This window comes from Notamacropus eugenii, chromosome 3, assembly GCF_028372415.1.
Source record: "Notamacropus eugenii isolate mMacEug1 chromosome 3, mMacEug1.pri_v2, whole genome shotgun sequence".
NCBI lineage: Eukaryota > Metazoa > Chordata > Mammalia > Diprotodontia > Macropodidae > Notamacropus > Notamacropus eugenii.
Window position 1 is genome coordinate 280275410 of NC_092874.1, and position 14056 is coordinate 280289465.

General features: G+C 38.2%; 1 long non-coding RNA gene across 1 annotated transcript in view; it reads left to right on the forward strand.

Annotated features, from left to right (window-relative positions):
* LOC140534529 (uncharacterized) overlaps positions 1-14056 on the forward strand; it is a 769311-nt gene that overhangs the window by 668050 nt on the left and 87205 nt on the right. Inside the window, exons 14-15 of the long non-coding RNA XR_011977353.1 lie at positions 11431-11575; positions 13222-13311. This is a non-coding gene — a long non-coding RNA (uncharacterized lncRNA). The remainder of the gene's footprint in view (positions 1-11430; positions 11576-13221; positions 13312-14056) is intronic.

Genomic DNA, 14056 nt, shown 5'->3' on the forward strand with positions numbered 1-14056 from the left:
ATTTATATAGCACTCTTGTGATATTCAACCACATACTTGGCATGTATTATCTTGTTTGACCCTCACAATAACCCCTTGACATAAGCTGTATACCTATTACATTTGAAGTAACTGAGGCAGAGAAGAGTTCATGACTGAGGTCATGAAGGGTGGAATTTGAACCCAAGACCTCCGGGTTCAAAAAGGCAGTAGTCAATAGAGAATTGTATTTGGAATCAGAAAGATGTAGAATCAACCCTAATTCAAAGCTATTTAAGAAAAAAAGAATCTTAAGACTCTCCTAACTCCCTAAAGGCATGTTTAGAAGGCAGGGATCAGGAATTGGTATCCTTAGGAAAAGTCCTTTCTATTCTATCTGCATAGCCCCACTTACTAATTTCTGAAATGCAAGTAGAGGATATCAAGAAAGAATTCTGATGGATTATTTGGGAAATAAGAAAGGAGGTAGGACTTTTTCTTTCCTTCTTTAAATTGGAAGCAGTTACAAAGAGTTTAGATCGGCATCTAGAGGCAACCCAGTATCCCAAATGGTCGCTCTGAGAATGGCATTGGCTATTTGACATCGTATAAGTATGGCCTTACATTTCCAGGTCTGTGGAGGGGGAAAAATAAGGGATCACTGGGACAGGTAGGTAAGATAGTTTTGCCATGACATCTCTGGTAAGTTCCATGAGCCAGATTTAGAAATACTACAGCTACCATCTCTCAGAGTCTTCCAAAGCTAAGCAGAAAACTGGAGACACTTTAGCACTCCCTACCCCCATTACACTTAATAAAAATTTAAGGAAGAAAGTCCTGGTGTACTGGGAATCAAAAATGCTTCTCTTTGTTCTGCCACTTATTAATCATGTGATTATGAGTAAATCATTAATCTTTCTTTGCCTCCTGTTCCTTGCCAAGGAAATGAGATTGGATTATATGAAAAGCAAGGTCTCACCCTCTTCTAGCCCCCAAATTCCATAAGTCCACGATGCTAGACTGGAAAAAGAGAAGTGATTCATGTACCAGAGGTGTACTCAGCAGAACAATGGGTCTACCTGTCCTTGAGATCTCTGACCCTTCCAGTGGAAAGCCATAGAAGTGAAAGGAGCATCTTGTAAATCAAGTCCCCAGCCAATGAAAACTCCCTCCAGACCTTCGTGTTTGGGCAATGGCTTCATGTTACAGTGTAGAGATTCATTAATGTGTAATTCTACTGTGTCCAGAAAATAAGCATCTAGAAAACCCCAATACCAAAATTCTCTTCATCCTCCTCCTTTCCTTTTCCTCACTATTCTTTTCTCCTTTCTCCTCCTTCCTGCTTCTTCCTTCTTCTGTAATATCCTCTGAGGAGACAAATGACAAGTTAAAAAAATTTTCACTTTTTAGTGATTTTCTTTGAAGAGAAATGGAGAAAAAGGCACCATTTGAGCTTTTCTGGATAGGATTATTCTTATTCACCTTCATTTCAACTATCTCCTATATTTGTAATGCTTGACATGAGTTATTAACATTCATAATTGTGACCCCTGAGAACTTGTGTGATCTTGGAGAGAGAGAGAGAGAGAGAGAGAGAGAGAGAGAGAGAGAGAGAGAGAGAGAGAGAGAGACAGAGACAGAGACAGAGACAGAGAGAGAGGAGGTGTGAGTGGGGAGGGGTTTGAAGACAGGAAGCCCTGAGCTAAAGACCTCCCTCTAACACATTCTAGTTTTGTGACTCTGGGTAAGCCACTTGTCTGTTCATTGCTGTTGGTACCATCTAAAATTATAAGTTGAGAAAAAGCTGAGCTGAATGGGTAGAGAGAGTTTCTCACCTGGAGCTCCTGACACTGATGGAGCCAGAGATCTGGTCAAACAAATTATAACTTAGAAACACCAAAAGGCCTTCAAAATGCCTTATATCTCATACAAGAAAGATGGCGTCATGTTGATGGAAAATAGAATCCAAGGTTTGTAGTCAAGAAGACCCAAGTTCAAATTCTATTTCTGACATTTAGTCCTGTAATCAGGATACTTAATGCCACTGAAAGTCAAACAATCCTCTAAGACTCATTGACTGAGCTTTAGAAAGTCTAAAATCTGCTTTGGCAGGGGAAGCTCTAACAGAAATCTTCAGTCTCAGTTTCATCATGTCCAAAGTGTCCATAATGATGCTTAGAGTACTTGCCTCTCAGCAGTCCTGTCGGCTCAAATGAGATAATATATGTAAAGTATTTTGAAAACCTTCTTTTCACATATCCATGAACACAGTACAGCAGGAGTGCTCAATTTGAAATCCAAGTGCCTCGATCTGAATCCTGCCTGTCACTACCTCCTGTAACACTAGGCAGGTGAGCTAATCTCTTGGGAGTCTGTTCTATTTTAACATTATAATATAATGTAATGTAAGAAATCTAGAGAGAAGAAAAGAAGACAGGATAGGAGAAGAAGGGAGCAGAAAAAAGAACTGAAAGACATGGAGAGGCAGAAGAAGAAGAAAACAGAGGAAAGGAGAGAAGAAAGCAGAGAAGAGAAAAATGTGTTATTGTGGTTAGAGGGCTGGTTTTGAAATTAAAAAGTCTTGGGTGACCTTGGGTAAGTCACTTAACCTCTCAGTGCTCTAGAGTGATCTCCAAGATTCTTGTAAGTCACAGATGATTTTATTCACCTCCCTTGATGGACAACAGTGAAATTGGAGGGTATAGCACCCCACCTCCCATCAAAAGAAGGAAGTGGATATATAAGTCTATGTCTGTAGAAAGAGAAACATACAATAACCTGAAAAACTAACTCTGGATAAAATCTCATCTTCCAAGACAATACCTTTCCAGTATTTCCCTGCATTTTAATTTGGGACTTATAGCCTTGCCTTTTTTGTGCATTTTCTCCAACTTATGACTTCCTTTAAAGAGAATTAGTCTCTCCGGATCAGTGACATACTACCACAGTAGCTTCACTAATTAATTCAGTTCTGCATTTGCAAGCCAGTCTTGGCAATATGCTTTCCTAAGCATTTTCCAGTTGGGTCAGAGGAAGAGTTATCACAAGAGATGAATTAGGAAGTTAGAAAATCTCAACTGTACTTCAGGAATGAGGCTGGTTTTTTGCTGCCTTGAGACTTCTTGTGGTAAATGAAGAGGTCCTGATTTGCATTATTTTCATTCTAACAGTCCAATTGCACTTACCATGGAGTCTCTCCATCCTCTCTTCCCATTACAATTCAGATCTGGCAGAGGACTTCACGGAATGAATTTTAAGCTTCAAGATACTAAGATGTGCCCGTTCCTCTGCTCAAAAAGCCCCATTATTGTGAATTTACTGCAGTTTAACAAGACCTGAATTTTTTGCACGTGATGTAAGCCACACTTGGGAACTGAGGACTTGTTTTGAATTGGTCTCACTGTAAAGGATGCTTTAGCCATTTTATCCTCTGGCTTGTGCCAGAGGACTTGAGTTCAAATTTCACCTCTTCTACATTTCACCCGTGTGACCTTGGGCCAGTAACTTCATTTGTATGACCTGTTTCTTCATCTGTAAAATGAGGGAGTTAGATGGTATAACTTCTAACGGTCACTCTCAGCTATAGATCTATGATCCTTTGACCCTCTGTAGATCTTAATTTCTTTCTGTGTAAAGTGAAGTCATTGGACTACTTTAAGGCCCCTTTCATCTCTGAGTCTCTGATTCTATTGTTGTGGCAGCTAGGTGGCACTAATCATACCTGCTTTATTGTGAGGATCAAATGAAATTATGACTGTAAAGCACTGAACACAGTGCTTGGGCACATAGTAAGTGCTTTACAAATGTTATATTTTATTATTGTTCTACACTGCACTGAAGCTAGTTAGAATGTTGACATCACTGGGCAGAGATCATTACCATTGGACACTTGTCTTATTATAGTGAGAGATATGCCCTGCATATAGTGTTATAAACAGGGGACTTTATTTGACCCAAGGATAAATAAATGCATGATTGATAAGGTGTTTTTTATGTAGGGATTTTAGTATATGAACTAAATAAACCAAAGCATCAACAAGCATTTACCAAGTGCCTGCTATGTGCTAGGCACTGTGGTATAAAAATGAAACTATCTTGCCCTTTAAAGAGCTGAGGAAGGGAAAGAAAAGAGAGGAAAGAGGAGAGCAAAAAAAAAAAGAGTGAATAAGAGAACCAAGTGATATGCTGCTGGAGACAGACAGCTGACCTTGAAGTCAAAAAGTCTTGGGTTCAAATCCTGGATCTGATATATCCTGGTGGTGTGACTGTGGGTAAATCACTTCAGCTTTCTGTGCTCTAGACTGATCTCTAAGTGATTCTTCTAAGTTATAGATCATTTTGTTGCTTTCTTTTGATGAACAGTAGTTTCCAACTGGAGGTACAGCACCCCAGTTCTCACCAAGAAAAAAGGAAGTGTCCATTTCAGACTAGAGTTTCTTTAGGGAAAGATGGCCTGTGCATACATCAGCATAGCATTTTGCTTGTGTTAAATGTTTAAAATTCTTCTTCTTTAATCCATTCCTTCATGTACAGAACAAATATAAGGAGAATAAGTGCAAGGTTAGTTAGGGAGAAAAGGCATTAGCAGTTAGGAAAATATTATACATAGAGTAGAAATATAGGAATAATCACTGTCCTTGAACACAAAATGAGTTTTCTGTCTCTGATGATAATAAAAAAAAATAGAACTCATCTCAAGGATAGACAGTGAGAAGAAAGGAAACCCTGAAAAGGTTCTAGGGATGGGAATTTTTTGGCCTTCTAATTTAGAAAATTGATTTTAAAATAACAGGTGCTAAAAAAAGGGAGGGGACCAAAGTTTTGGTTCATATCATATGCCTTTAGAAAGAATGAAATAAAAAAGACATTATGAGCAAGGCTTTTTCTTTTTAATTTGAGGGACTTTTTGGTTGTTGTTAATGATATTCTCCTAGGAATAAAAGGTGCCGGAGAGAAATAGCTTGATACCATGAGCCAGAATGCTAGTATGTGCTAGAGGTGATCCTTAGCCTGTGTTTTCTCGAGATTATCCTGATGATAGATGCGAAGCTCAGGCAGGGAGTAAACGGAGGAGAAAAAAGAAAAAGAAGAATCAGATGTCGTTGACACATACCCAAGAATATTAAGGAGGATTGGCTTGCCTTCTTAGTGAAGTACTTATAATTGTTCCTGACATGTCAAGTGAACTGGGAATAGAAGAGAATATTGAAAAAGAAAATTGAAACGTGATGTCAGTCTTAGAAAAAAATGAAATGAGTGGCCCCAGAAATCATCATCCGTTAAGCCTGACACCCATAGCTAATAAACCAATGGAGCAAATATTGAGAGGAAATCTGTCAACATCCCAAGGATAATGTCATCCTGAACAATCACACCTAATGGCCTGGTTCTGCATGTTTTGCTAGTACAACTTGGATTCTGGGGAAATTAAAAAACTTGTGAACAAAGAGAATGAATGATGGAAACAGTGGTTGAAATAATGGTTGTAGAAGGGAGGAGGGAGCAGGGAGGAATCTGACGCTCCTTGGAACTGCAGTTCTGGTCCCTTCTGGCAATACCAATATGCAAATCAAATAACAATGTCCAAATCACAACAGTAAGAAGAAAGAACCGAGCTTTCCCAAGCAGGAGCTCCCCAGTCTCTGCCGCTGGAAATATATGTTGTGCATTTCGAATATACAAGGGCATCTGAAACACTGTTCTCATTAAAATTTATGCTCAGAATTAATTCGCATTCATTTACTCCAGAACTGAGTCACTTGGGTTGAAATTTTCTTCGAGCTCCTAAACAAAGCATGATGACGAATGACAGTGTGTCTGTAGAACTGGTTAGCAAAGGACTACTGGGCAGAACTGGTCTTATTTCCCCTCTTTCATATTGATGACTCCAAAATAGGTATGTAGAACTCTGTAATGGAATTTACAGATAATAAAAAAATTAGTGGAATTGCACACATAGTTGGGACAGGGCATTTAAATGGACCTAGAGGAACACGATGTTTCCTGACGGGAAGACAAGAACACACCAAAAAAATAAAAAAAAAAATAAAAAAAACAAACCCAAAACCTGTTATTATTTCTGAGAAAAAGTAATAGGAAAAAGCCATTCAAAAGCTAGGAGACATGTAAACCATAGGAAAGCTTGAGTAATCCATTGGTGCTTGTGAATAGTAAAGCTAAACATGACATATCTAATTCTCTCTGCTTTTCCACTATCATCTCAGCTACTTGAAAGATTCTTTATCTCTTAGATGTCCTTTGCTTCCCTCATCTACACTGTACCAAATTTCTGATAATTCTTTTATGGTAACTCCTTTGCCCTTCCTTTTTTTGTCATTTGGTGTAGGGAATGACCATTTCTTTCCTATACTCCTGTGTGTGTGTGTGTGTGTGTGTTCTCTTTCCTGCCCTTTCTCCCTCCAAAATTCCTCCCCCATCCATCAATCCTAATCGATACTATCAAATTTTTTTTATCTTCTCTACCTACTACTTCAATCATACTGTTTTCAGTTCATCTGTTCCACTCCAACATCCATTGTGTTCAAAGAAGGCCCCTTCCCTTCTACTCTAAGATCTATCTTCCTATCTTTCTCTCATTGCCAGTTTGTTGTACCCAACTCAGGTAAAACCCCTTACTTTCTCCCTTATGCATTGTGCAGATACCGAAATCCAAACTTTCTTTCAAGCTCCTTTCTTAGTCAACCTAAATTTCCTCCCCTCCCAGGGCTCCCAAAGCCTCTCTAACTCAGCTCATTAAACCTTTGTTTACTGAGCGGAGATAGAATAATGGTTCTCGCCCTCACTACGAACTTCTTGCCACCCCCAAGCATTCAAACCCAGCAGGCCACAATCTTCCTGCATGTGGCCCAGGAACACAAGGTTTGTGAGATGATGTTAATAGTCATTTAGCAGTAGGGGCTCCAGCTACTGTGACTTCTGGGTAGTTTCTCTTGCTATAGGTAAGTCTGTGCATTTTGATGTCTGTCTGCCCTGGTGTTGTCCATTTTGGACCTGGAGGCTACTGGGTAACCAAGGTGAAGCTCGCTGGTCTTGTTTCTTTGTGTTGCTTCTTAGCACATCCCTAAGTCCATGTGGGCATGTAGGGAGTCTGAGGCTTTAGGACTTTTGTTGCTCTCTAACAGAGCCCTTCAGGAAATTTGCAGCAGAGGAAAGCATCACGGAATGTAAGACCGAGCAAGCCAGGTGGGGCTAGAGAGAAACTTCACTCAGAGGTTAGCATGTCATTATTTAGTGTTATGATGATGACGAGGATGATGCTAACTAGCTGCTAAGATTGGCCATTTTGGCACTCTCTAAATTTTGTCAAGTGGGGACAAATGACAGTTGCGCCACCTTAGTTACAGTTTTCTTGTAAGCTGATGTTACCTTTTCAGGCCTCTAAGTTTTATGGAGTATTCTATAGCAGTCTTCAGTCTAGACAAGTTACAGAGGAGCATAAATATTTAATGTGCAGAATTGGTAATCAATAGGAATAATGATCTAAGTTGAAAGGGAGCATAGAGGTCATGTAGGTGTAGCGCAACTTCTCATTTTACTTGTGGAGAAACTGAGGCCTAAAGATTTAAAATAACATGCCCAAGGTCACTCGGGGGATAGCCAAAGACAAGATTTGAGTTCATTTTCTGTGACTCCAGGGACACTATTCGTTCAACTGTACCAGCTAATAAAATAGACTTATTTAAAATAGACTTATCAAAGTCTTACCATTTAGAAGAGATTGTGCCACTATACATACTAGAGTCTTTGAAAAGAGATGCATCTTAGAATCTTAGATGGAGGGTTAGCAGAGACTTCAGGGGCCATCTGTACAACCTCTTTATTTTACAGAAGAAGTGAAATAATATAGAATGGATATCAGGGGCAGAACATCACAGGTTATCCAGGTCAGTGATAGGAAGGGAGGAATATGAGAAAGAACCTTAAGAAGATTCAGATCTAGTTGATTCCTTCCCCAAGAATATTAAGGGAGATTGGCTTGGCTAATTAGAGAATCACTTATAATTCATCCCCCTTCCCCTCCATCCAGGCTGACTGTGAGCTTCTCCCATGTTAGCTAGTCTGATTCTTTTGGGAGGGGAATGCAATCCATCTCCAATACTATACTCAAAAAATTTCTTGCTTGGTAGGACTTGCAGGAGCTTGTGTTCCACAGGCGCAGCCTTTAAAAATGAGAGTTACCTCATAATGAAGAATTAGAAAGGCACTTATTAATTCAAACTCAGTGGGTGATTAATACTTTCTACTAATTCCTTTCTAGTATATGTGTAGGTATGTGTGTATATATATATATATATATATATGTAATATATATATCTGTGTAATATATACATATATGTATGTGTGTATATGTATTATATATATGTATAGTCTGTGTGAATGTGTATGTGTATGTGTGCTTAGAGCTGAAGAATCAGTGGTCCAGACCAGGAATTGGGAACCTGCGGCCTCGAGACCATATGTGGCCCTGTAGGTCCTCAAGTGTGACCCTTTGACCAAATACCTACTTCACAGAACAAAGGACTGGGCTACACTTGAGGACCTAGAGGGCCACATGTGGTCTCAAGGCTGCATGTTCCCCACTCTTGCTTGGTCTAGATGCTCTTGAAAAACTGGGTGAGCCTGACTAGGAATATTGAATTTAGGAGGAAGTAATAAACACTTATTAAATGTCTACTGTTTACCAAGCATTGTGGTAAGCACTAGTTCTTTTGCTGAATTAACTGGAAAGCTTAGCTAGTTAATTTCTTTGGTGTCATGAGGTTAATTTCACCCCCATTAAAACTCACCAAACTGGCGAGTTCAAAGCCTTATAATTTGGAAAAAAAGACAAAATCTGGCAGAAATTTGGTCAAATACTCAATATGTTAATTATCCAAAATGGATACATTGGAACTCAGAATATCGGGACTTGATTCTTTTCCTACTTTTGGTGGGTGAAAGAGAAGGGAAGGAGATGCAAAGGCTCCTACACCTCATTCAGAGGAGACTCTATCCTTTTAAATACTTGCACATGCTTTGCTTCCAAGGACCATTTCTGAAAGTGTTTGAGATCATCCTTAGGAATTAGGTTTTATTCCTTCAAAGCAATTTTGTCAGATTCTGCCAAGACACCAGTGTCAGCATATGGGCATGAATCCAAAGGTGATTAGTGCTGTATCTATTATTCTGCATGGTGGAGTGTGTTTGGGTGGATAAAGGGGAACCCTATAATTTCATAGCTGTTAGAAGAACATTTCTACTAAACCTCTTTTTATCCCGAAAATTGGTGGAAGAATTTCAGCATTAAAGATTATGTTAGGGCATTGTACAGTAACCATGTTATAATGCCCCAACAATAGTTATTAAATCTTGATTGTAAGGGATCGAGAGTTCATAAATGTTTCCTCAAAAACATTGATTACCATTTTAAATTGATTTCTTTGGGTATTTAGCTATCATTTTTCAACTATTTGATTTTTTAAAAAATGATATCAGTGTTGTAGGCAGCTGCTGGGCAAGGGCCATTTGGAAAAAAAAGTTCATTTAAAATACACACACACACACACACACACACACACACACACACACACACACACACACACACACACACACACCCCACCACCACCACCACCACCACCACCACCACCACCACCATCACCACCACCACCACCACCACTGCTGCTGCTGCCTATAGAGGGAAAGAATGGTCTACATTTTTCTAAAAAATGGTGTATGATATATTTTTTTGGCATCCATCTCCAGAAATTGCTATGAAGTGAAAAGAATAGGTCTTTTCTTTCTTTCTTTCTTTCTTTCTTTCTTTCTTTCTTTCTTTCTTTCTTTCTTTCTTTCCTAATTCCTTCCTTCTTTCTTTTTTTCTTTTCTCCTCTTTCCCTTCCATCTTCCCTTCTTGCTTTCTTCTTTCCTTTAACTCTTGGTTTTTCTGATGCCTTTTGTTTTTATATCAGTAATTTATGATTTAAACTTCTAGTCTTACCCACACTCCTCCACTCCTAACCAGAACCACCATTGCACCATTACAAGAATCAAAACCCTTCTAACAATGAAAGAATAGTTAAGCAGGAATAACTGGTATATCAACTGGGTCTGACAACGCTTACTGCCTTCTGCCCCTATACTCCCCAGCTTCTCTGCCAAGAATGTTTCCTTGTTTGTTGTACAGGAGAAAGATTGGCTATTAAAGTCCTATGTAATGTTTTTTTCATTGATATTATTTTAGGTGTGGTGTACATGGTTGTACTGGTTCTGTTTACTGGTTATTTCTACTAATTCTCTCTTTGAATCAGTTCATACAAATTTTTCCAGTTATTCTCTTGAATTTATTCTATTTATCATATTTTATTGCTTAAAAATATTCCATCTAAGTCATCTTAATTACATTATTAACATTTCGGATGCTATTTATCATGCCTCAAAAAAGTGGGAAACGATAATCATATGATATTTTGTATCATCATGGGTCATGCTCATTAAATGGTTGGTGATTTTGTTTCCCTGGTGAAATCAGGTGGAAAAAACCCAAACAAACGACTTCCAACCCTCCTTTCCCCAACGATCAGCTATGTAGACTCTAGCTGACTAAGGCGCTTCTCTTTCTAAAAAGAGCGCTTTACTTAGCCAGTGTAGACATGGCCTGATGAACATTGGAACCACTTCCTTGAAAATCTGAATTTGGAGCTGACCCAATTTGGTTTTCTATAATTCACAAATACATATGGGGGAAATATAAAAACGTCTGCTGTTTGGGAACACGTGTAGTGAAACAACTGAAACTGACAGTCATGGGAAAAATGTCTTAATTTATCAGGGCCTTGAAAGGTAACCACAGGAGCTGTTGCAAAAGTTAATCAAGGGAATCTTAAGTCAAAGTTTTAACATGAGCTTAAATACATTTGGCAGCAATATCGTTCTTGGGGGCTTATATCTGTCATGTCTCAGCTCATCACCTGTCAGAGTGTAACAGTGACTATGTCATCACTAATCAAGAGGTCACAAATATTGTAGAAAACAACCAGTTCTAAGTTTTCTTTCTAGGGATGTTTTTGTTTTGTTTTGTTTTGTTTTTGTTTTTTGTCTGGGAAAAGCAAAAGTGGAAAAAAATTTTTTTTCCTCTCCTCTTCTTTGCTCTTTTTTCTTCTTTCCAAATTTCTTTAATTCTCTGTTTCTTTAATTCTTCCTCCTTTACTATTTTTCTTCTTCCTTCCTTTCTTCCTTTTATTCCTCTGTCCTTCCTCTCTTTCTCTTTTTCCTTCTTTCCTTCCTCACCTTCCATGCCTTTCCTCTACTTTCTACGCTTTCTCTCTCTTTTTCCTCTCCTTCCTGTACTTCCTTCTTCCTTCCTTCCTTCCTTCCTTCCTTCCTTCCTTCCTTCCTTCCTTCCTTCCTTCCTTCCTTCCCTTCCTTCCATCCATCCCTCTTTATCTCTTTTAATATAGTCTTTTCATTTCGCAGATCCTCTGGAGGGCCTGAACTATGGATGTCTTGACTTTTTTGTAAAGACTACACTGAGAACAGAATGACTTCAGGGAATACATTCAACCAAGCACCTCAGAAGACTGCCCTGGGGTGAAACAAATACCTTTGAGATTTAACGCAGGTATATAAGGAATGTGGGGGACATGACTTATTAAAATTTTCACCTCCATGTTTTACAAGGAGAGTGGGCAGGCTACTACAGTGATTCTTGCCTTTCTGACATTTTGTCATGAAACAAAATAAGCCTACACCTCCTGGAATATGACATCCTTTAGTTGCCTGCCTTTTGGGATTTTCTACATCCTTTTCTTCTCAATGCTCATTAACAAGATATAAATATAAAATACTTCATATTAAGGGTTTTTTTCCCAAAGGAAGCTGTTAAATTGTCATATTCAAGAAGACCTCAATTTTATTGATGAACTCAATAAAAGGTGAAATAAAATAAGAACAATTAAATTTAGGGACTGACAACTTTTATATAGTATCTCCAGTACTCTATTTCTTGTGGGGCTGTTTGTACTGTCCTGTTAGTCATTCTCATTTCTCATGGAATAATCTTTTCATAGAGAAGGAAAAATAATGTCATCTCACTTTTATTATATTACTTTAAAGAGGCAGAGTGTCATAATGGGTAGAATACTGGACTGGAAGTCAGCAATTCAGTCCAGTTCAATAGAACATTGATTAAGTGCCTTATGTATGCTGGATGCTGGGGATACAAAGGTAGAAGGAGGGAAAGAAGGAAGGAAAGAAAGAAAGAAAAAGAAAGAAAGGAAGGAAGGAAGGAAGGAAGGAAGGAAGGAAGGAAGAAGAAAGAAAGAAAGAAAGAAAGAAAGAAAGAAAGAAAGAAAGAAAGAAAGAAAGAAAGAAAGAAAGAAAGAAAAGGAAGAAAGAAAGAAAGAAAGAAAGAAATGTATACATTCTACTAGGAACTGGGAGAGTATATAGCATGCATTCATAAATGACCTGGGTTCTAATATTGTCTCTGATATTAGTTGTGTGAACCTGGGCAAGTCACTTTACTTCTGAGTATCTCAGGTATCTCCATAGGACCTACCTGCTCAGCCACTTACTACCTTTGTGACCTTGGACAAAATTTTTAACCTCACTGGACTCCTTTCTTTATCTTTTAAATAAGGGATCTGACTAGTTGACCACTGAAATATCTTCCAGCTCTAAAAGTCTTATGATTATGATCTACTATCTATTTAAGTCATAAACAGGCTGCCATCTGTTTTGGAGGACACACTACCCCCACCGAGAGTGCTCCCGCATGGATGAAGTCACAGATCTTTCTTATACTCATATTTACAGCATTTCAAAGTTTACAGTCCTTATCTGTGTTTCACTTGGAGCACATTTGCTCAGTCCTTTCTTTTTTTAAAAATACATTTTTATTAATAGCCTTTGTTTTTACACCACCTACATTTCCCAGTATATCTCTCCCTCTTCCCCTCCAAGAGAGCCATCCCTTATAACACAGAATAAAAAAGAGGGGAAAAAAGTTCAGCAAACCTATTGTTCAGTTCTGTCATAAATGAAAGAACTACAAAAATTGAGGAGAAATATATGTTGAAGATCTCTCCTTTCCGAAAACGAATTATGAGATCAATCTGCAGTTTGAAAAATGCCAACTTTCATCAACTCTTTATTTTTAATAGGTGTTGGCTAATCTTCCCCTAAGGTGGAGCAGGGCTGAGTGAAATAGTGTTGACTCTGTTCAAGTGACAATCAGATTTCTTTTGGTGTCTTCTGTTTCTAAAGGAGGAATGGATGCTTCACCACCACTACTCGTGGTCACAGAGGATTGGATCCCTAAAGCCATGGAGAGTTGGCAGAAAAATTGTGCCACAGGTGAGTGGGGCCATTGATTTTTCTTTCCTTGTCCAAAACAATATGATAGAAAGAATGGTAACTAAATTGAGACTGGAGAGCTGGTTAAATTCAAAGCATGGCTTTGGAGCTTTTGAGTTAGAGATCTGGAGTCTCATTTTTTGAAGTATAAAAATATTGAGTGGGAATAGTTATTTGAAAAAAAATTCAGCATATTGATTGCCTTTTCTGAGAAGCTTCTCTTATGAACGTTTACCTCTTACCTTTCAACAAGCTTCCAAAGCTACTGGTGCATGTTGTTGCCCAATATTTTTATCATAGCTCCTGTGCTTTTCTTTGTACACAGTTTATATGTCAAATGAGAAATTTTCAATGGTTTGAAACCTGATTGGGGAAGGGATCTGGAAATATTGGAACTGAAGTATTGAAATATCCTTAAGAGTTTTGGAGACTAAACATCTTTTGGTTGCACTGTATCATTTTATCCTTTGGAGAATAAAATCCTCCCAACTTACCTTTTCTAAGCACTCACCGTTCTAAGCTAAACTATGAGAGAACCAGGATTTGGGTTTTTTTGTTTTTGTTGCTTGTTGAGTACATATATGTCTGTATGTCTGCTGTCTGTCTCTGTCTATGTAAAATGTGTGTATGTATATGTATATGTGTGTATACTTAAATATATCTACACATGTGTATACATATACACATATACATATGCACCTTACATACAGTATATATACATTGATTATATCATAATTTTATTTAG